A 23,542-nucleotide genomic window follows, 5' to 3' on the forward strand; every position below is an offset into this window, starting at 1 on the left:
TCAATGAGGGGGGTACATCTGTAATACTTTAAACAACAAAGATAAATTGTTTTAAAAATCTAATCTCTGGCTCTGGCTGTTGTGGCTCAGTTGGTTGGGTGTCATCCCATGCGCCAAAAGGTTGCTGGTTGGATTCCCAGTCAGGGCACATGCCCGGGTTATGGGCTTGATCCCCAGTAGGGGGCGTGCAGGAGGCAGTCAGTTGATGTTTTGCTCTCACATCAATGTTTCTCTCTTCTCCTTTACTCTCTCTCTAAAAAGCAATGAACTATTCTTTTTTTAAAAAAAAAATCTAATCTCTGGTGGTAGAATTCTGAACAGAGGTTATCTTTGAGAGATGCTTATTGGCTAGGAAGGGGCATGAGGGATCCTCTGTGTGCTTTATCTTGATCTGGTGGATTACCTGGGTATATTCATCAAGCCGAACACTTAGAATTAGTGCCTTTTACTGTACATAGGTAATGCTTCAAAATTTTTCACAGTGTTTCTTAATCGTTTATTTATCAAGAGAAACTATTCCTTAGCTCAGATATTCATGTTTCATAGTTCCGGAGCACAGGTCAACGACAACCTTCCATGAAATTCAACCCAAAGAAATTCATTACATTCCAAGATCACTTTACACTCTGAAAGATGCCAGCCTTCCTCATCTCCTGGAAATCTTTCATGGAATCATCATTTCTGTAGAAATCTGTAGATACCACTTTCTTGGTTCAGCCAGAGGAAACTTATAGAAAGCTGCAACCCCCAGGGATACAATGATGGCTCCAACAGCATGAAATCCTGGATGCTTGGCCAGAAGGCCCTGCATCTGAGATTTTGTCAAAGCACCGCAAGACACAGTAGTTATATTCCCCTCAACACCAACGTTCTTCCTGATGGAGAAACGGACGACGCTCCTGTAATACCTCAATTTTTTAACAATCATAGGTATGTGTTAAGGAAAGTATGTTCCCAGTTTAAAACAATGTAAATTTAGAAACACAATTCTTTCATAAATTAAGAACTGCCTACTCTGCTAGTGGTCTTTGGAAAATAATTACAAAGTTATGACTAGGACAACTCCACAGTCTTACAACTGTTGGTTTAATGACTCATTTGAAACCCAAGATTGTGTGTGTTTTATGACTTTGAACCAAACCCCCCATCTAAGATGGCAGATTATAACCATTTTCTTCCCTTTTCCCTCTATGAACAGTCCCAAAACAGAAAGTCTACAAAAGAATGAACTTGAAGATTGTTTATACCTGTTCAAATACTTTTATTCTAACATTGTATTCATGCCTGTGAAGTCTCTTTGGGTATAGGGCAGAAGACTGGAGGGTGTGTGACCGGGAGAAAAATACTGGTGGTAATGTGTGAAAAGCAGCAGCCCTGCCCTGTTTAAATCTTGTTTGTGATCCAGAAGCCTGCCAACATTGTTAATAGTCCAGGGTACTCTGGGGATTGTTATTGCCGAAGGGCAAACCGGAGTGAAACCGTGGGACAAAGCTATGCAGAACCACCCTAACAAGTATTTGGAAGGCGCCTGCCACGTGATTCAGCCACCCAGATGCAGCAGGGTGGTGGAAATGGTCTGCTGCTTTTCATATAATCAGTGGTGATATCCAGGGTTTTCTTAGAAACCCTTGGGATTTCTAAGGGGAGATTAATGTGGAGAGATTACATACGGCAAGAATGTTATTGTAGGTGTCTGATGTCAACATGCCATATGTCAATAATTCTTCATGAGTCACTTTTATAGCATCACTCTTTCCCTACAGGTTACTCCTTGAATTTTCTTCTATTCATGATGAGAAATGGGTACTGATGATTGGACTATAGTCATTCCTCTTCACATGCAAAGCAGATGCTTTGCTTACACTACTCATGAGACTTAGCCATGTTTTTTTCTTTCATAGAAGTCATTGGTGTGCCATATGCCCGTGAACTTTGTGAGAAGCTGGGTAGTAGAGTGGTTGAGAGTACTGGTTTTAGAACCAGACTGCCTGGGTCCACATCCCGACAATGCCACTTACTAGCTGTGTAACCTTAAGCAAGTTACTTCACCTCTTTGTGCCTTAGGTTCCTTATTGTACAATGGGAATAATAATATCTCTCCCTCCTAAGGTTTTTGTGAAGGTTAAGTGAGCTAAGACATGTAAAACACTTAGAACTGTATCTTACCACACAGTATCACAGCAAACATTCACAATTTATTTATAAAATATGCTTTTAGTCTAACGTATTTATGCCAGTGGATTATTTTTGCTTGTGCTAGGATGGGAGGCTGACAGATATGTGACAGGTGAGGGAAATGCTGTTTATTAGTAATGTGGGAAAGACACCAGCCCTTTCCTACTTTGTGGTGTAGTCATACAATGCTACAGAGCAATAAGAAAGAATGAATCACTTCTACCTACGAAATGTGACATAATATTGGAAAAAAGCCAGACAAGGGTAGATACTAGACAATACCACTTATATAAAGCCTCCAAACAAGCAAAACAAAGCAATGGTCATATAAGTCAGAAAAGGATTATTTTTCTTGCCCTTTCCCTGAAGCCCACTGCCTTTAATTCTAAAGTCCCAGAGTAGAAGCCATGACTCCATCAGTTCTCTCTCTCAGCTCGGGCCTTTGAAGTGGTTGGCCTGGTTATCGGAATCACCTGGGATGCTCTTATGTTTTTTCCTTTTTATTGAATTTATTGGGGTGACACTGGTCAACAAAATTATACAGGTTTCAGGTGCACAGTTCCACAGCATCATCTGTCCACTGTATTGTGTGTTCACCATCCCAAGTGAAGTCTCCATCCATCACCATTTCCCCCCATGCCCTCTTCCATGACCCCCGCCTCCCCTCCCCCCAGCAATCACCACATTGTTGTCCATGTCCATGAGTTTGACGCTGTTATCAATTTAAATTCTTAATTCCCTGCCTGGTATTTTCTCACCAATCTGGAGCGGGGGCCAGGAATTTGTGTTTATGTCTAGCCCATGGGATACCCAAGAAAGAGACCCAGGGAAAAACGTTCCAGCCCCCTCCTCCTCCTCTTTCCATGTCCTGCTGGTGCCTCCCGTTGGCTGAGCCCAACCAGAAGGCAAAGGCAAGGAGCCTGAGGACGTAGCCCACCCAGGTCGGCCTCCTGGGTCAGCGTGAGAAGCAGGTGAGCAGCCCGAGAGGAAGCCCGGCCAACGTCAACCCTGTGACTTGAATGCTGTTCTCTCCCCATTTTACAACTGAGGCAACGGGCCCAGAGGTAGGTCCTCAGGTTTCCTACACAAGCAGTGCTCACTTCTACCTATGAGGCATTTGTCTTAAGAGGATTTGCATGGAAGCTCTTCTGGCCTGGATGCCTCCCCACTGAATGCCCAGTTTATTTAACTCCTCACCCTCCACATCTTCACCCTTCTTCTACTGCACCATTTATAGTCAGAGCTGCAGAGGCCGAAATTCATTACTCTCCTGGCTGCATAGATATGTATAGAATGCTGGAGTCAGAGAGTTAAAGATGTCATCCAACTCTCTCACGTTATAGAACAATTGGCAGCCCAAGTCTATTTCTTTTTTTAATTTTTATTTATTGATGAGAAAGAGAGAGAGAGAGAAACATCGATTTGTTGTTCCACATATTTATGCATTCATTGGTTGCTTCTTGTATATGCCCCAACCGGGGATCAAACCCCGAAACCTTGGCATATCAGGACAGTGCTCTAACCAAATGAGCTACCTGGCCAGGGCTTAAGGCCAAATCTATTTTCCATTCCCTGGCTAGACTGTAAGCTGCAGGAGGGCAGAAGCCAAGTCTTTACATCATCTGTATCTTCCACATCCTTCAGCCGAGTGGAACGCATTTCTAATACTCAACAAACTCGTGTTGGTTGGTTGGTTTGGTTAATTATTATTATTTGAATAACACACCAACTATTATTTTAGCATTGAAATCATCTTGCTCAATATGAGAGATAAATAAACATCCTCATTCACAGCTGTTGAGAGTAGAAGTTCGTAAACCATGAAAATGTCCATTGTCAAAATTTAATACAATTCCTTTTTTAAATATGTCTTTATTGATTTCAGAGAGAGGAGAAGGGAGACAGAGAGAGAAATAGAGACATCAATGATGAGAGAGTCATTCAGACCCAGGCGTGGCTCAGCGGTTGAGAGTGGACCTAGGATCCAGGCGATCGGGGTTCGATTCCCTGTCAGGGCACATGCCCACGTTGCGGGCTCGATCCCCAGTCCGGGGCGTGCGGGAGGCAGCCCATCAATGACTCTCTCATCATTGATATCTCCGTCTCTCTCTCTGTCTCCCTTCTCCTCTCTCTGAAAACAATAAAGACATATTTAAAAAAAAAAAAAATGCTCCTAGAAAAGCAATACCTTCTGACTTGGCAATCTCACTTGTAGGAGTTCATCCCAACGACAAATTCATAGATATGTGAAATGATGTCTATGGATACATGTTCATCTCAGTGTTTATAATAGTACACATATAAGTATGCATACATTGTGAGAAACCAATATACAATCGTCAGACAAAGGGTTCAGGAAGACAAGTCCCAAACAGTGAGGACTTGATCAATAACTGCCAGTCTCCCTAATTTTTAATCCCCTCCCATGCCTTCCAACTTAGGACCAATCAGAGAAAGTGAAATATGCTCCTGGAAGCAGTCACCTAATACCTTCTTCTAATGAGCCGTCCTCCAGCTTCCCCTGCCAACAGCCTCCGTTCAGGGCATGCCTGCAGCCTTCCTTTTCCTTCCACTATGAAGCCTTTCAACTCTGCGTGCCTTTGAGTCTCTGCCAAATGCATGCTTCCTGCCTATAATAGCAAGCTCTGTATAAATAGCTTTAGCTTGATCACATTTGGGTGGTCTTCATTTATTTCCACAACTGGAGACAACCAAAAAGGTTGACAACAGAAAATTTAAATAATGGGTGGCATATCTATATGATGAAATGTTATATAGAGTGATTAAAAATCAAGTTATTGGAAGAAAGTAAATTCAGTTAGTAAAATCTCATGAAATAATATTGGATGAAAAAAGAAGGAAGCATAGTTACAGATACAGTATGATCAATATACAATTACACATTTTATATATATATATGTATTAGCTATATACACACACATTTTTTGTACACACCACAGAAAAAATAATTTAAGGAAATCCACCAAAATGTTAACAGTTGTTTTCTCTGGGTTGGTGACACTGTGTGTTATTTTCATTTTCTTTTTTATACTCTTCAACAAATTCCAAGTTTTCCACATTGAATATGTATTTGTCTTGTAATAAGAAAAACTTGAAGTTAAACAAAGTACCCTTAGTTTTAACATGCTTATGTAGAATTGGTGATTACAAACTAGATAACTGGCTTCTTTCCTATCCCTTCCTTAGTTGGTTCCCCAGTTATAGAACCTTTACATCTCTTAAAAAAACGGGTTCCAAGCTGGGTTTCCCATTTTCTCCTACCCTCAAGTCCGTCAAGGCATTTCATCTTCTCACCTGGGTAGACTAAAAGACCTGATGTTGAGCTGACCACCTGTGGCCATGCTCTGGTGTCAAGAATCAACTTGAGAATGGGTTTATCACATTTGAAATGTATTAAGATATCTGAGAGAAGATTCCCAGATCTTGTCTGTATTTGTTTGTTTGTTTGTTTATGTAAAATATACATAAAATTTACCATTTTAACCATCTTAAGTGTACAATTCATTGACATATATATGTTCCCAATGTTGAGCAGGAATCACAGCTGTCCATTTTCAGAATTTTTTCATCATCGAAAACAGAAGCTCTGTACCCATTACGCTATAACTCCTTATTCTTGCCTCCCCCACGGTCCCTCATAACTTCTGTTCTACTTTCTGTCTCATATATATGAATTCTATATGCCTCGTATAAGTGGAATCATACAATATTTGTCCTTTTGTGTTGGGCTTATTTCACTTGGCATGATGTTTTCAAGATTCACCCATGTTGCAGCATGTGTCAGTACTTTTTTCCTTTTTATGGCTGAATAATATTACATTATATGTATATATTACATTTTGCTTAGCCATTAATGTGTTGATGACACTTGGGCTGTTTCTCTTTTGGCCATTGTGAATAATGCTGCTGTCGATACCACTTAGGGACCTTGACCCGGGAAACCCAAGGATGCCAAATGATCAGGAGAAACACCAGATAAGCTAACCACAAGAATGTCACCACCCCTCCACTCCTTGCACAAGAGTGCAGAAGCAGCCTTTCTTATCTCCCTTCTAACTGATTACCTTTTTTGCAGATCTCAAAACCAATAGCTCCTAAGCAACCTGGCAGAATTAGAAAGTAGCTCAACTCTGGACATGGGAAATTCCAAAAGCCCACCTTTTCCAAAGTGCCTGTCTTGTCTCTAGCTTATAAAAGCAGCCAAGCTGTCCTGGTCGAGTAGCTCAGTTGCTTAAGAGCATTGTCCCCATATGCCAAGGTTGTGGGTTCAATTCTTGGTCAGGGCACATACAAAAAACTGATGAATGCATAATTAAGTGGAACAACAAATCAATCTCTCTCCCTCCCTCTCTCTCTCAAATCAATAAATAAAATTTTTTAAAAATAATAAAAGCATCCAAGCAGAGCCAGCCCCTGAGTGAGTTTGGAGGACCTTCCTTTCCTTTTTCCTGCCTCCATTGTGCTTGAGCATAAGCTTAATAAAATCTGTCTGAGGTTTTCTCTGGGGTTTCCTCTTGATTTTTATCTTGGGGAACCAAGAACCTCAATGCTGATAACACTATAAATATTGATACCTGTTTCAGTCCCCGCTTTGGATTGTTTGGGGTTTATACTGAGGAGTAAAATTTCTGGATCATATGGTAATTCTATGTCTAACTTCTTGAGGAACCACCAAACTGTTTTCAACAGTGGCTGCGCCATTTTACATTCCCACCAGCAATGCGTGAGGGTTTCAGTTTCTCCACATTCTCACCAATACTTGCTATTTTCTGTCTTTTTTTTTTTTTTTTTTAAAGAGTCATCCTAATAAGAGTGAAGTGATATCTCATTCTGGTTTTGATTTGTGTTTCCCTAATGATTAGTGATGTTGAGCGTCTTTTCTTGTGCTTATAGGTCATGTGTACGTGGTCTGTGGAATAATGTCTGTTCAAGTCCTTTGTGAGAGAGAAACATGTATCAGTTGCCTCTCGAATGCGCTGTGACCAGGAATGGAACCACCAACCTTTTGGTGCACAGGATGACGCTCCAGCCAACTGAGCCACACCGGCCAGGCCATCAGAGTTCTTTATCTATTCTGTATTTGATTTAGTTTTTTTGTTTATTTGTTTGTTTTTTTAAAAATGTATCTTTATTGATTTCTGAGAGAGGAAGGGAGAGGGAGAGAGAGAGAGAAACATCAATGATGAGAGAGTCATTGATCGGCTGCCTCCCGCAAGCCCCCTACTGAGGATTGAACCCCCAACCTTGCCATGTGCCCTGACTGGGAATTGAACTGGGATCTCCTGGATCATAGGTCAATGCTGAACCGCTGAGCCACACCGGCCGGGCTGATTTAATTTTGAACTTGACTAAATCCATCTCTTTATTCATCAGAAGACTTATAGACTCCAGAATAAGTTGAACTAAATTTTCTTCAGAAGCAAAAATAATATGAAATAATGTTATCTGGTGGGGACTTAATGATAATGGAGTGTACTTAGGTCAACAGATGTTTCTGCTGGACCTCTGGCTGAGCCGGCCAAATTAGTGAAGAACAGTAAGTCAGAAAAAAAGGTCAAGCCACAAAAGACAAGACTCATTTCAAACCTGTGTTTTCTGTGTACCTTTGTGCCCCAGCCTGCTTCTGGCCTCTCTACTCCAAGCCATGATATCCAAAAAAACATGAAAAATTGAAGAGATAAGTTTCAGAGGTGGTTTTGGCTTGTAGTGGGGGAAGGAGTGCTCCAGTGAATCACTCAGGGATCTTCTAGGTAAAAAGGCTGAGGAAAATGGAGTCTATACTTGGTGGGCATAGTATGAGACACAGGAATGAAATTAGGAGTATATTATGGGACAGCACTTTCAGAGACATTGAGAGAATGAGATTTGGATGTAAACACTGAGTTAGAGAATATGAAAGTAGTTATTCAGAAGTAAATATGTGGGGCCAGGGTTTTTAAGTGAAAGCAAACCACCCATTTATGCTTCCCACCCCCAGAGCTGGTTTTAGAAACACTATCTTACGGGGAATATTTCAGCTGGTGAAGTTATTTTAAGAGGCAATCTAAATATTTACTTTCACGATGTAACCTTTGCCTTCTTTTTAGTTGAGTTTAAGCCTTTAAACTGAAGACAACATCCGAGCATTTAAGTTTTCAGATAGTTACACGAATATCACATGTAATATTCATGGAATCCCCACTCTGACAAGAACTTACCTTTTCAAAACAGCAACACAAAAATTGGTTGTATCTAATTTTACAGATAAGTAGAAAATAAAATAAATAGAAATCTATTTTTAGCTAGTATTTCATTATAATTATTCAACATACATTCCAAAAAAGAGGAGGGACAGCTATTTAAAAATTCTACCAAACCCTGTTAATAAGTCCTTTAAAAATATGAATAAATAAATAATTTTTGAATTTCTGGATTTTATTAAATCTATAAAATTTTAAAAGGACCTAAATCATATTATATATTTAAAGATTATATATGTAATATATAGATTTAATTTACTATATTATATTGTATAAAATATATAATTTGAGAGAAAAGTGTTATAGGGTGTTTTCTTGTCAAGGAAATGAAAGAGGGCAGAGGATAAATATTTTCTTATTAAATCATTGCCTGGACTTAAGCTGAGAAGTGGAAAAGGGTTTGTAAATGTTTGCTTTTGTTTCCATTGAAAAATGCAAACTTTGTTATTTTGCCAGCTTTGAAAGTCTGTCTTTTCTTTTCTGAGGGGCTAGGGTGGAGGCAATTGGAGGGTGTGGTCTACGAGTTCAAAAGACTCGAAGGGGTGCTATTCTTCATAAGCTTTAAAATCTGTGGACAGCTAAGACCAGTCCCCAAGGATAAGGAGAGGATGTGGCGTCATAACTCTCAGTAACTTGGAGAGCAGGACCAGATCAATTGAAGTCCTAGATTCAGTTCATTATTACTTTTAATCCAGGAGTGGGGGGAAGAGCAAAGAGTCTGTGGCTCTGCTTTGTGACTCAGTTTCTAAGGACATGACCTACAAACCCACTCGGAGATGCTCTTTACCAGGAAATGACTCTGTCTTAATCCCATGGGAATACTAAAAGAGGAAAGGCCTCAAAGAAGCTCATTGCTTCCGTAGATTTAAAAAAATGGGGTAGGGTCAGATCTAGTTTTCTTTCTAAAGCTTGCTTCTAGACTTTGTATTTTTCCTCACAGTAAGAAGGTTTTAAATAATGAAGGACAAGTCAAGGGAGCCCCACCCACATGAATAAAACAGTCGTGTAGAAAACAGCCTCCTGCTTTCCTCTAGGAAACCTGTGTACATCCTTTACTCTCCCCAACCTCCAATTTATTACCAAGTTTTACATCCTAAATAGCTCTCAAAACCCTTGTGTCCGAAGGTCTTCCATTCATTTATTCAGCAGATTTATCAACCACCTACTGTGTGTCAGACTATGCTGGCTACTGGACATACAGCAGTAAACCAATCTCCAGTCTTATTAGAATATCAAAACATGCACATCTTCAAGTTTGGTTCCCTGAAAATTATGGCTGAAAAATCCTACTGATGCAAATAAGCATCATAAAACTACATGGCTAGCAAAGCAAATCAAATTGATAATAAGGAAGCTAAACTAACAACTGTTGAGATTTAAAAGAAAGAGGAAGGCAACCTGTTACCTAGAGACCAACCTGAGTCAACATTGATAATGCATGCTTAACAAGGGTGCATTTTGAGCTGGACAACTGAGGAATTCCAACTATCTGGGTATTTGCACAGTGGAAACTTTGCAAATTTGCTGGCAACTCAACTTCTCAGTACAATGCTGAATCAATTCGTGTGTAAACTTGAGTTAAGGGCCAATACTCTGGTTTATGAAGAGCAAAGATGAGTTACCCTTAATAACTTCTGCAGAAGGTTATTATGGTCCTTAGTATTATACAAAAATTTACTCCTTAAAAAGAAAAAAAGAACTCCTGCATTTTTGGACGTATGAACTAAGGGAAGGACTTCTAATTTTGGATTATCGGACAACCCTTAGAGGCACACTTGCAGAACAAGCTAACCCTGAGTGTGGATGTGATTTGGGGAGAGGGGAGGGAATGAAGGATGACAGAAGAGGTCTGACTCCAGATATCCTTTGAGAAAAATGAAAGTGGCCAAGATTTTCTTAGTAGAAGAATAACTTTCTTGAGCCAAGCTTGAAACAGTGTGAGAGCTAAGCAGGGTATGAAAATTACGAAAGGCACTGGTATTGGTTAAGTATAGGGCCCTTCAGAATTCAAAGAAGTCTGAAAAGAATTTTTTGCCCTTTAGGAATTTTCCACTGAGCTGAGGATGGGAGAACATGTTCATGTTGAAGTAACAATTTAAGATACACTATACTTGAACATTTATAAAGTTCTTATCCTTTCTTAATCACTTTTACATAGCTTATGTCTGATTGACAGATCCTAGTAGTCAGGAATTCTGGGGAGGAAGTAGTTCTGGAGAGGCTACAATAGGTTGGAAAGGCCAGAAAATGGTTTGATAAAGAGGTAAGACTGGAGCCGAAGCTTGAGCTAGGTGTACAAAACTGGGTTATTAAGAGGCTCTGAGATGGTGAGCTTGACTGAATTGGAGATGAGTCCCAGTGAAGACCCATACCCAGATGGAAGAGGGCATGGCATGGCAAGCTAAGCTTTTTTTTCTTTTCTTTATCTTTATTGTTGAGAGTATTACAGATGTCCCATCCCCCCCCCCCCAGTTGACCCCCTCCACTTCGCTCCCACACCCTCCCCAGGCCTTCACCCTGTTATTGACTGTGTCCATGGGTTATGAATATATGCATATAACTTCTTTGGTTAATCTCTTCCCACCCTCCACCCCCCTTCCCTCTTTCCTCTGAAATATGATCGTCTGTTGCATGTGTCAATGTCTCTGGATCTATTTAGTTTGTCAGATTCTTTTGTTCATTAGTTTCTTCTTAGAGAAGACTCTTCAACTTTTCCTGTAGTGCTGTTTTGGGGGTGATGAACTCCTTTAGCTTTTTCTTATCTGTGAAGCTTTTTATCTGACCTTCAATTCCAAATGATAGCTTTGCTAGGTAGAGTTATCTTGGTTGTAGCTCCATGTTTTTCATCACTTTGAATATTTCTTGCCACTCCCTTCTGGCCTGCAAGGTTACTGTTGAGAAATCAGCTGACAGTCGTATGGGTGCTCCCTTGTAGGTAACTAACTGCTTTTCTCTTGCTGCTTTTAAGATTTTCTCTTTGTCTTTAACCTTTAGCATTTTAATTATGATGTGTCTTGCTGTGGGCCTCCTTGGGTTCCTCTTGTTTGGGACCCTCTGTGCTTCCTGGACTTGTAAGTCTATTTCTTTCCCCAGGTAGGGGAAGTTTTCTGTAATTATTTTTTCAAATATATTCCTTATATTATTTTCATATTTCTGGATCCTTTTTTCTTTTTGCTCTTCTGGTTGGGTGTGTTTTGTTTCCTCATGTTCCAAATTGCTCATTTGATTCTCAGTGTCCTCTACTCTACTGTTGATTCCCTGTAAATTATTCTTCATTTCAGTTCATGTAGCCTTCATTTCAAATTGGTACTTTATTATGTTATCGATTTTCTCAGTTATTTCCCTGATAGTCTGCTTAAACATCCTTATAAACAAAATTTTGAACTCTGTATCTGTTAGCTTGCTTGGATCTATTTCACTTAGTTCCTCTTCTAGAGATTTCTTCTGTTCTTTCCTTTGTGACATGTTTCTTTGACTCCACATTTTGGCTGCTCCCAGGTGTTTGTTCCTAGGTATTAGGTAGAGCTGCTATGTCTCCTGGAATCTGTAGAGTGGCTTTGTGTAGTAGGTGTCCTGTAGGGTCCAGTGACTCAGCCTCCCCAGTCACCTGAGCTGGGCCTTCTAGGTGCTCCCCTGTGTGGACTGTGTGCTCTGTCCTGTTGTAGTTGAGCCTTGGTTGCTGTTGGCATCACTGGGAGGAATTGACCCCCAGGCCAATCAGCTGTGAGGACCAGTTGCAACTACAGCCAAAGAGCTGCTGTGCTGGAGACACCCCTATGGAGCAGGATTTACTTCAGTGGGGCTTTGGTGTTCACCAGCTGTGCCCCTTGAGTGTGTCACTCGTGGATGTGGTAGGGCTGTAATCCAGCGTGGTCGAGTCTGACCACCAGGTACACTGTCTCTGAGGCCTCCTGGGAGGTGCAAAGTCAGCCTGTGCCAATGCCTTGCCCAGGGCCACCCAGCATGAGCTACACAGCAAACCGTAGCTGGCTGCTACTTGTGCTGGGCTTGGAGGTGTCCAGGAGAGGCCAAGCTATGAGCCAATGCAGCTGCCGCTAGTGCCAGGCCTGGGGCCGCTTATCAAGCTGTATGGGGCCTGCTGCTGCTTGTTTGAGAGATTTTAGGAAAGTCCTAAGCATGAGGCTCCAGAGGCCACTTGCACAGAAAAGCCCCTGGAAATGGCCTGGAAGAGCTGCAGGTGGGGAGGGGCGGGGCCTCCGGGAATCACGGGGCGGGGCCAAAGGTGGGAGTCAGGTGCCGGGGATTCAAACATGGCGCCTGCCTGCCGGCTGTGTGGGGAGGACTCGCCACAGGAGCCATGGCCTCCGTCAGCCCTTCTGCCCGGGAGGAAGCCACCCTCCGCCTCTCGCCCGGATCTCAGGCAGGTTAGTTCCCCCCGAGTGTCCCGGGTCCTTTCAGGCTGCTGCCCGGCGCTGGGCTCAGAGGGAGCGTCCGAGTGAGTCCGTGCCGGGCCCTTTAGAGGAGCTGCTGGGGCTCCCGCAGCCTCCGCGACCCTCAGGGACAGTCCCCGCTGGTTTCACAGCCCGGAGTTGTGGGGGCGTCTCTTCCTGGCCCTGGAGCCCTGGGCTGGGGGCTGCTGTGGGGCTGGGATCTCTCGCTCCTCCAGGAAATCTCTCGAGGAGAATCCCTCCCGAGTTTAACCCGAGGCACCGGGTGTGGGCCCGGGGCCACGATTCCAGGATTCAGCCCCGATCCACCCGAATCTCCGCCCCTCCTGCTGGTCTCGATGCTCCTTCAGCTCCCTGGTTGTGGGGCTTCTGTGCAGGAGGCTCTGAGTGACGGTGGTTCTGTATTTTAGTTGTAATTTTGATGTGGTTGCGGGAAGCGGCGGGTGCAGCTGTTCCCTTGCCGCCATCTTGTTTCTCCCCAAGCTAAGCTTTTTAAAATTGATTTTAGAGAGGCAGGAAGGGAGAGAGAGAGAAACATTGATGTGACAGAGATACATCAATCAGTTACCTCCCATATGCACCCCAACCAGGGATCAAACCCGGAACCTAGGTATGTGTCCTGATCAGAAATCGAACCCTTGACCTTCCAGTGCATGGGAAGATGCTCCAACCAACTGAGCCATTCAGCCAGAGCAAGCTAAGCTTTATGTTACTCAGGACCCTTGAGGGTTTTGGAAGTCAGGAAAATACCAGGTTTTAAAAAAACCACACAATAGTAATCTCAGTCATCCATCTGAATCCTCAGTCTTCCTCAGCCTGATTCTCTCCAGCCACCAGGGGTCTTTTGTCTTAACAGTTTTGTTTGTGCAACTTCCTTCAAAAGTTCTTTCTCCATGTCTACACCATAAAACTGAAAATCCCAGCATATGCTTGACTCTCCCTGGTCTACCTTGCACCCTCATCTCAGTGTGTAAGGATGGGATGGGGCGAGAGGCTGTCCACTTTCAGAGCAGGCTCTTGTATATGCTCTTTCTTATTTCTAGAATGCCCCTTTTACTCTAGCTAGCTTTTAAAAAATATTCTAATGCATTCACCTCTTATGTGCCAGGTATTCTGCTCAACCATGAAAATGCAAAGATGTATACAATGTCAAAATTATATAACTTACAGGCAAAATGGTATTAAAAATGAAGGTAAATGCATATTTCATATTAAGTGTACTGTCTCCTACTGTATTAGTCAATCTTGTAGTTTTGTTGTCTTCAAAATAAATTTAAATTTGATTAAATCATTAGTTATAATGATTAAAATCAATATTCCAACCCCTAAGTTTGTCCTTCTTATTCAGGTAAGACAAATTAAAATATATATATATATAATTGATATCAGGGAGAGAAAGGAAGGGAGAGGGATAGAAACATCAAAGATGAGAGAGAGTCATTGATCGGCTGCCTCCTGCATGCCCCCTGCTGGGGATCAAACCCACAACCCCAGGATGTGCCCTGACCTGACCAGGACTTGAGCCTCGATCTCCTGAATCCTAGGTCAATGCTCAACCACTGAGCCATGCTGGCTGGGCCAAGTAAGACAATTTTAAAGTCAACAAATTGTTGCTATTTTACCGGACACAGTTGGGATCAGTAATTTGAATGTCAACTGAAGAGTACATTAAAGCTGAGAATCAAAAAGTGACATATAGAAACTTGAAATAGTTTCTTTTAATTTAAATTATATAGCACGTATTCATTTGCCAATGGTTTGATGTAGGATCAGGGCCTTTTCTTTGCATATAAAGTTTCTCATCACTTCTCATTATTTTCAAATATTTTCTCATTTTCATAAACTATGACTTCCAGTTTAAGTTTCTTTACAGTAAAGTGAGAAATTAAAGGTACTTGGGAAACAATCTGAGTATAGAAGCCTTCTGGGATTTTGTATTTTTTTCTTCCTATCTTTTACAATTGTCTTTACCATATCTAACTTGACAGCGAAATGTTTTTAAACAACATCTTCACTGATTCCTTTAACAATTACCTTGCTTTTTATAGAAACATCTCTTTTAAGGATCCATCATATTTCATCAGTTTATATAATATTTATATAATATACTATTGTATAATATATCATATTGATATTTTATATGTATACACACACAAAAGTACAAGTGAAGTAACAGGTTTGAGTATAACACAACTGTTGCTCACTACCAACTCCACTGCGGGACGAGAGGGAGGCAGAGTTACTGGAAAGCTGCCTTCCAACTGAGAATCCAGGATGTTGGGGGCATTACAAAACACTAAACTTAGCTGGTATGTTTTTGAATTAGCTAATATATATATATATTTTTAAGTCTCTATTCTTTGGTATTAAGTAAATGATTATATAGTTTCTAAGATATGAATTATTTAAGGACTAAGACTGTATTAGTCAGATTTCCTTTGGTTGTGACAGAGACTGAATTCAAACCAGTTTATGCATAGAAGGGAATCTATTGGATTAGCAAACTGAAAGGTCCAGTAATTCACTTGGCTTCAAGGCTCCTGCTCAGTCCACCTCTCTGTCTTTTCCGCTTCTCACAGTTCACGTTCTCATATTTATATTTCCTCTGTGTAACTGAGGAAGATGGCTCAGCTCTAGGGATAACAGAAGAGACTCTCTTCCACAACTCTCTGCCACATCTCTGGGAAGCCTCTGATAGGCCTTGATTTGGGTCATATGTCCACCTTTGAACCAATCACCACATCTAATTAGCCAGCCTGGATCTCATGCCCACTACTGTGGGGACAGAGCATTGTGACTGACAACCCTCATCAGGCCTCATTAATTGGGGAAGGGACAAGTCTTCAAAGGAAAAGCTCTGTGCTCTTAATAGAAGCTAGACCTGCAAAAACAACAGATGCCCACAGCATAGACCATGCCTTATTCTTTTTTTAATTGATTGATTTTAAAGAGAGAGGAAGGGACAGAGAGAGAAACAAGGATCTGTTACTCCACCCACCCATGTACCCATTGGTTGATTCTTGTATGTGCCCTGACCTGGGATCAAACCCAGCAACTTTTTGGCCTCCAGATGATGCCCTAATCAACTGAGCCACCCGGCCAGGGCCTTAGTTATTCTTGTATCCCCCCTAACACCAAGCACATAGTAGCAGCTTAGTATTAAATAGTGAATGAATAACCACTTGTTGCACTTTATACTTTTAAACATTTTCACAGACATTATTTTATTTGTAAGTAGTAAAGACAGATTAAATGACTTGCTTAAAGTGACACAGCTGGTTTCTGACAGAGCTGAGCTCATAACTGTGTCTCCTGGCATCTAGTTCAGTTCCCTTAGGAAGTCTTCCTCGTTTATTCTCTCTTGCTGCCAGGACTGATGTCAAAGTGGAAGAAAACCTTTTGGTCCCTGAGCAGCACCATGGTGGTGGGCAAGAGCAAGCGCCTTATGAAAGGCAGCAAAAAAGGAGCCAAGAAGAAAGTGGCTGATCCATTTTCTAAGAAAGATTGGTATGATGTGAAAGCACCAGCTATGTTCAATATAAGAAATATTAGAAAAAAACTAGTCACTAGAACTCAAGGAATGAAAATTGCATCTGATGGTCTCAAGGATTGTGTTTTTGAAGTGAGCCTAGCTGATCTGCAGAATGATGAAGTTGCATTTAGAAAATTCAAGCTGCCTGGCTGGCCATGGCTCAGCGGTTGAGCATCAACCTAGGATCCAGGAGATCATGGTTCGATTCCTGGTCAGGGCACATGCTCGGGTTTCGGGCTCAATCCCCAGTGGGGGACGTGCAAAAGGCAGCCAATCAATGACTCATTGATGTTTCTATATCTCCCTCTCCCTTCCTCTCTCTGAAATCAATAAAAATATTTTTAAAAAGAAAGAGAGAAAGAAAGAAAATTCAAGCTAATAACTGAGGATGTTCAAGGCAAAAACTGCCTGACTAATTTCAATGGCATGGATCTTACCCATGAAAAATGTGCTCCATGGTCAAAAAATGGCAGACTGTGATTGAAGCTCATGTTGATGTCAAGACTACCAATGGCTATTTGCTTCATCTATTCTGTGTTGGTTTTACTAAAAAATGCAACAATCAGATTCAAAATACCTCTTATGCTCAGCATCAACAGGTCGGCTAAATCCAGAAGAAGATGATGGAAATCATGACCAGAGAGGTGTAGACAAATGACTTGGAAGAAGTGGTCAATAAATTGATTCCAGACAGCATTGGAAAAGACATACAAAAGGCTTGCCAATCTATTTATCTGCTCCATGATGTCTTTGTTAGAAAAGTCAAAATGCTGAAGAAGTCCAAGTTTGTTTGTTTTTGTTTTTTTAAATATCTTTATTGATTTCAGAGAGAGGAAGGGAGAGGGAGAGAGAGAAACATCAGTGATAAGAGAGTCATAGATCCGCTGCCTCCTGTACGCCCCAACTAGGGATCCAGCCCGCAACCCAGGCATGTGGCCTGACTGGGAATCGAACCGCGATCTCCTGGATCCTAGGTCGACGCTCAACCACTGAACTATGCTGGCTGGGCAGAAGCCCAAGTTTGAATTGAGAAAACTCATGGAGCTTCCTGGTGAAGCTCACAGTTCTGGAAAAGCGGCTGAGGATGAGACAGGTGGTAAAGTTGAATGAGTTGATGGATATGAGCCCCCAGTCCAAGAATCTGTTTAAAATTCAGACATTTAACAGTGATGAATATCACAAATAAGTCTTATTTGTGATATTTTATTTCTGATCATTCTTTTACAATAATCTTACAGCTTGGTGAATCATGTTCTGAATTGATAGTAATGCGAAATTTTCTGTCCTGTTGTGTGGATTTTAACTATTGCTCTAAGTAGCTGAGAAAGGGTAGTGATTATTTTAAGGTGTAGTGATCTGGAGATGTTAGCCATGGCTAACAAAAGGAAACCCTTTCTTAACAACAACAACAAAGCGGAGGTGGGGGGGAGAAAAGAGGGGAGAGATATTTGGTCATGTTTTCACTACTTCTTAGAAGGCTTGATATGGTTTTGTGCCTGGAAGGCCATGATGGTGGTAGGTGACTAGTAGGCTGCCTCTATCTTTCAATCTAATTATAGGTATGGGTAATGGATGGATGTCATCACTATTTAGATTATTAATTTATTAAGTACTGGAATCTGCCATAGTAAACTTTATTTATTGTTTTGTTTCTAAGGCTAATATTTACCCATGTGTTTGACAATACTTTGATGCGCAAACACACTATCATGAAGACAGTTCCTTCAAGGTAGTGTATTACATATGCTGAGAGTAATGTAAGATGTAGAGTCAAACTGTTGTGTGAATCTCAGCTCCATTACTTGTAATCTCGGGCAAGATGGTTAACCTCCAGTCTCCTATAAAATAAGGTGACATCTGTCTACTACACCTACTTCACAGGTACTGCAGCGGGGCTGTGAAAGCCCCTGGCTGCCTGGGGAGGGTGAATATAGGAATAAAATTGAGATTGTGTGCGATAAGAAGGAAGGGGTAATGGAAAGTGGGAAATATTCAATATTAAAGTATTCATGCACCAAGTACTGGGGTAGGTAATGTGCACTGAAGGACCTCATAGTTCGGTGTAGGAGGCAGGCTTGTAGAAGCACAATTTTATGGCGGCATGGATTTTGGATCAGAAAGATGTGTGTTTTAAAACTTCACCTTTATCCTTTCTTGTTGTGTAATGTGAAGCAAGTTTTTACTATCTGTGAAACTCCATTTTCTTATCTACAGAATGGAGATAATATTTAACTTATGATGTAGTGACACGGAAGTTACTCAATAAACAGTACCCTCTCTTTTCTTATAATGTACAACATGCATGGAAGCACAGTGAAGGAAGCAAGTTATCTGGCTGCTGCATGGACCAGGTTCCTGGATCACAAGTTTGGTAATAAGCATAGCTCCCAGATGACGATTGTGGATACTTAGAATATTCTGTTAAAAGGCTGTATTTTAACTTTACTTCATTTAGATAAAAACAGCCAAATTGCTGTACTGGAAATCCTTAGAGCTCAAAGCAACTTTGATACTTTCAAGTGCTACTATGATGACCTACTATCATGCATAACTCCTCTTGTACAGAAAGGAACAAATATTTGATATCCATCTTCATTGTTTGCTGTGGGTTTGTTTCCTGTTATTTTTTTCCCTCTGCCTAGAGGAAGGGAGTAAAGGAAACTTCCTTGTTACCTTGCCACTGTAAGGAACGTGTTTGAGAAAAATAAGCACAGAGGGTAAGAGTAGAGTTTCTCATCAAGATTATTACCAACATAATTCAACTCCAATATATATGAAGGATAGTTTATTGAAGCATTGATGATTGTTCACTTACTCACTTAAAGTAACAGAAGTGCAAAGTACCAGAAGGAGGGGCCCACAGTGAGCCCAGTTAAATCAGGAGAGCTCACCCTCAGAGTGAGCAGTCTAGGAGGAGGTCCCACACACATAAGTAATCCAAGTTAGAAAGTGATTAACATTGGACAGTCAAAAGAATTAGATAAATTGATTTTGGTATATGTGCAGAATTGGGAGGAGCCACTTCTTAGAGAAGAGAGATTAAAGAGGGCTTGTTCTTACTGTTGTTGAACAGAAGAGATGGGTAGCTCAGTCTTGAAGCACTGGCAATAGTTTGGTATATGAACCTGCAAACATAAAAGTAGAAGGAGAACATCTGAGGTAGAGTAATTAGTTTGAGGAAAAGATAAGTGACAGAGACAGGAATGGGAGGAACACATGGGCAACCAGGTGAGCTGTTTCACTTAGTCACAATAGAGAGTATTCTTATCTTTACCACTCACTCAGCATTTATCTGTCCTTTGATTACTTTTTATTTTTATGAGTGTACACCTTGTCTCCTAGACTACGTAAGGGAAGAGTGCTGTACCAAAGTATGCTTTGCTCTCTCCCCACATCACCTACCCTCATTAGTAAATAACAATATTATGCAGGTGAGTGGATTGGTCGACTCCTTAAAGGCAAAACAGAAAGAAATTGTATCATCAAAAGGAAAATGCTTTCATGTAAGGTCAATATTTTAAAGAATTAGAATGTTTTCCACCTTCCTTTTCTCACACTTTAAAATTCTTTGGTTTTTGTTTTTACTTATTGATTTTTAGAGAAACAGAGAGGAAGGGGGCAGGGGCAGAGAGATAGAGAGAAACATTTATCTGCTGCTCCGCTTATTTACACATCCATTGATTACTTCTTGTACATGCCCTGACTGGGGATCGAACCTGCTACCTTGGTGTATTGGGATGACACTCCAATCAACTGAGCTACCCAGCCAGGGCTATTTGTTTTTTTCTTGATAGTACTAGATAGTATTGATACTAATATTTAATAGTATTAGAAAAAAACATTATGTACCAATAGATGCAACATTCCAGTCAGGCAAGAATCAGCAATGGACTAAAAATTTTCATTGGATGAAAGATTGTTGGGGAATAAAGACAGTTACATAAAAGCAAAGTATTACCCCCACAGGATACTGATTAACTATAAAAGGAAAAGGGAGATCCGAAGGGTACCATATCATTTGGACTTAGCATCACTCATCCCAGGACAACTTGATCCGTAGTGTGAGCCTCCTGACATGATGCAGGATGAAGTCCACAGCATCATGTATATAGTATTTTAGCCAACAGTGTTTCCTGTAAATCTAATTGTGAGAGGAGGGGCATATAAATCGAGACTGTGAGACATTCAACAGGACAACTGGACCAGATTCTCTTAAAAAAATGGCAATGGAACTGTACAAGAATTAAGAACACTAAAAAGATATGACAATGAAATGCAAGGAACGACCCGTGACTGACTCCTGGATTAAAAAACAACAAACCATAAAAGGCATTTTGGGACAATTGGTGCTATGTGAATATTTGCTGTGTATTAGATAAGATTATGTATTACTCTTCATTTTGTGAGGGTATGTTAATGGTATGGTGGTTGTTATGGACTGAATAGTAACACCCCCCCCCCCCCAATTCACATGTTGAAATTCTAATCCCCACTGTGATATTAGGAAGAAGGGCCTTTGGGGAGATGATTAGCTCATGAGGGTGGAGCCCTCGGGAATGGGACTATCTCCCCTATAAAAGAGACCCCAGAGAGCTTTCTTGCCCTCTCCACCATATAAGGAGGAAACCCTCCAAAGAGGGTTTTCGCCAGAACCTGCTCTCAGACATCTGTCCTCTAGAACTGTGAGAAATAAAGTTCTGGTGTTTATAAACCACAGCCTATGGCATTCTGTTATAGCGGCACAAACTAAGACAGTGGCTATGTAGGAAAATGTCTTGGTTCTTGGGAGATACGTGCTGACATATGTAGGGGTGAAGTGGCATATTTGCAAATTACTTTTAAATAGTTGAACCAAAAAAGTATAAATTTTTGCTTTTAAATGGTTGAGCAAAAAGAATATACTATGTTTTGTACGCATAGTATGTGTGAGAAAACAAGAAAACGTGGACAATGTTAACAACTGGTGAATTTAGGTGAAGGATACAGTTCATATAGTGCTATTTTATCAGCTTTTCTCTAGGTTTGAATTTTCCAACATAGTAAGTTAGGAGAAAGTGAAAACATATCTTTTTCCTAATTGTCAAACATAATATATGCTTGTTTATTGAGAATTTTTAGAAAATCTAGGCAAAAAGCATGAAAAATAAAATAATCATGTGCTATGGTAGAGCTTCTCTTACCATCTCCCCTTCTAGCCCCTCCACGTCTTGTGCCTCTCAGGCAATAGATCTAATTAAGATTCCCAGGGGAAGATGAATAGGCGTCACTTACATTTCTCAGAGATCCTATCAACTGAGTTTCAGATCACCTTGGCTCTCTTTCTCAGGTTTAATTTAGAAGCTACAAGCTTTAAAGATAAATACTCAACTGTTAGCAAAAATTATTTTAAAACACGGGAAAATTCTTAGGTTGACACTTAAAATACCACAACATTCAAAACATAAACTCATCATTATGAAATACCTAAAACTCTCCAAAGCTTTCCCATTGCAGTTAGAAGAAAACACACACTCAGGTGCCAGTTTCCAAGATCTGACCACTGCCTCCCTCAGACTTCATGTCCCACACTCTCCCTTTCTTCTGGCCTATTGTACTTGGAATCTACGAAATGATCCTAGATTTTGCCCTCGGGTGTTCTTCGCCCAGATCTTTGCATGGCTGGCTTCTTGTTATTGAAGTCTCAATTCAAATGTTATCTCTTCAAAGCTGCCGCCAGTGACTACTTTACCTGAGGCAGTGCCTCCCCCATGGCCTCTCCCAGCCCTCTCTGTCCCTTTAGCCTCTTTTGTTTCTTCAAGTCACTCACTCATCACTATCTGAAATTATATTGTTCTTTTTCAGTTTAATCATCTTTGTTTCAGGTCTTCTCCCAGCTAGAATATAAACCTTCATGAAGGATCTTATCTGTCTTGACTCCACTGTATCTCCACGGCTTAGACACATGAGGACTCCATGCATATCAGGTATGAAGTGAACATTTTTTTGGCTGAATAAATATTTCTTTTCATATATAATTCACAAATATGCCACTTTGACCACACTCTATGTGGGTCAGCATCAACATTTTGATATAGTAGGCAGACAGACAGACATGAGCAGAGTAGGAATGATAAGCCTGGGAGGGAAGGTCACCAAGGGGGAAAGCTCTGGGTGCCTAGCAACTAGCAAAGGACAATAGTAAGGTGGGACCTCACTCCCAGCATAACCTTGTTTCCCCTGGCACGTTGTTGGTCATGTTGTAAGACCCGCTTAGAGGAGGAACAAAGGAGCCAGAGAATAGCCTCATAGGACTCCCATACAAGCTCTTGCATGGCTGCTTCCTTACACATTAAGCCCTAGAGATAACAGCTAGTTTTCCATTGTGTTTCAGCTCTAGGCCCAGAAAAGCAGCAAGGCCAGGCAGGGCAACACCTTGGCTGACATCAGAACCAACTGCCCAGGCACCAAACAATCAGTAGAGACCCACCCTGAAAGGGCACGACACACCAGGAAAGCTGATGAATATTCTATAGAGATCCTGCAGGTAAAAAAGCCCTTAAGAGGAAGGGCCCAGAGGGTTCTCTATCTCTCCTTTCTTCCCTCAAGGTGTGTCTCTTTGCTTTCTTTCTCCTAAACTCCAAGGGCCCTTCTTTTGCCTTTGTAACTTGTTTCCTGAGCCCACACAGCCCAGCTGGCTCACTTCTTCTACCTCTTTGACTTTCTAAATAAACTTTCGTTTATATTTGAGTCTTAACTCTGAATTCTTTCTTAGCCAGAACTCAAGGACTGAGGTCTAACATCTTGTGCCATTTGCCATTAACCATTTCAGGAGCTATACTGAATTTCTCTTTGTAGGCTCGTAACAGCCAGGTAACCTGCATCCAGGTGAAGAAACAGAATATTGCCAGCACCCAAAAGCATCTCCACTCTTTCCATCTTTACCCTCACTTTTCCTTCTGGAGGTAACCACTATCTTCACTTTTATAACAATTCCTTTGCTTTTATTTGTAGTTTTGCCACTTACATAAAGAATCCCCAAATGATGTAGTTTAGTTTTTACTGTTTCTGAACTTTATATAAACGGAATCATACTGTATTTGGGGGGGTTCATGTTTATTTTGTTCAATATTATATTTGAATGATTCACCATGTTGTTGGGAGGTGCTCTAATTGGTTCATTCTCATCC

At 41.0% G+C, this 23,542-nt stretch overlaps 2 pseudogenes; one reads left to right on the forward strand and one right to left on the reverse strand.

Moving 5' to 3' along the window:
- Positions 1–614: 614 nt before the first annotated feature.
- LOC148093466 (cytochrome c oxidase subunit 6C pseudogene) lies at positions 615–928 on the reverse strand (annotated as a pseudogene).
- Positions 929–16,262: 15,334 nt separating this feature from the next.
- On the forward strand, positions 16,263–17,525 carry LOC107537786 (small ribosomal subunit protein eS1-like; annotated as a pseudogene).
- Positions 17,526–23,542: the final 6,017 nt, after the last annotated feature.

The sequence above is a fragment of the Miniopterus natalensis genome, chromosome 3 (genome assembly GCF_054644295.1).
Source record: "Miniopterus natalensis isolate mMinNat1 chromosome 3, mMinNat1.hap1, whole genome shotgun sequence".
In the NCBI taxonomy this organism is placed as follows: Eukaryota; Metazoa; Chordata; class Mammalia; order Chiroptera; family Miniopteridae; genus Miniopterus; species Miniopterus natalensis.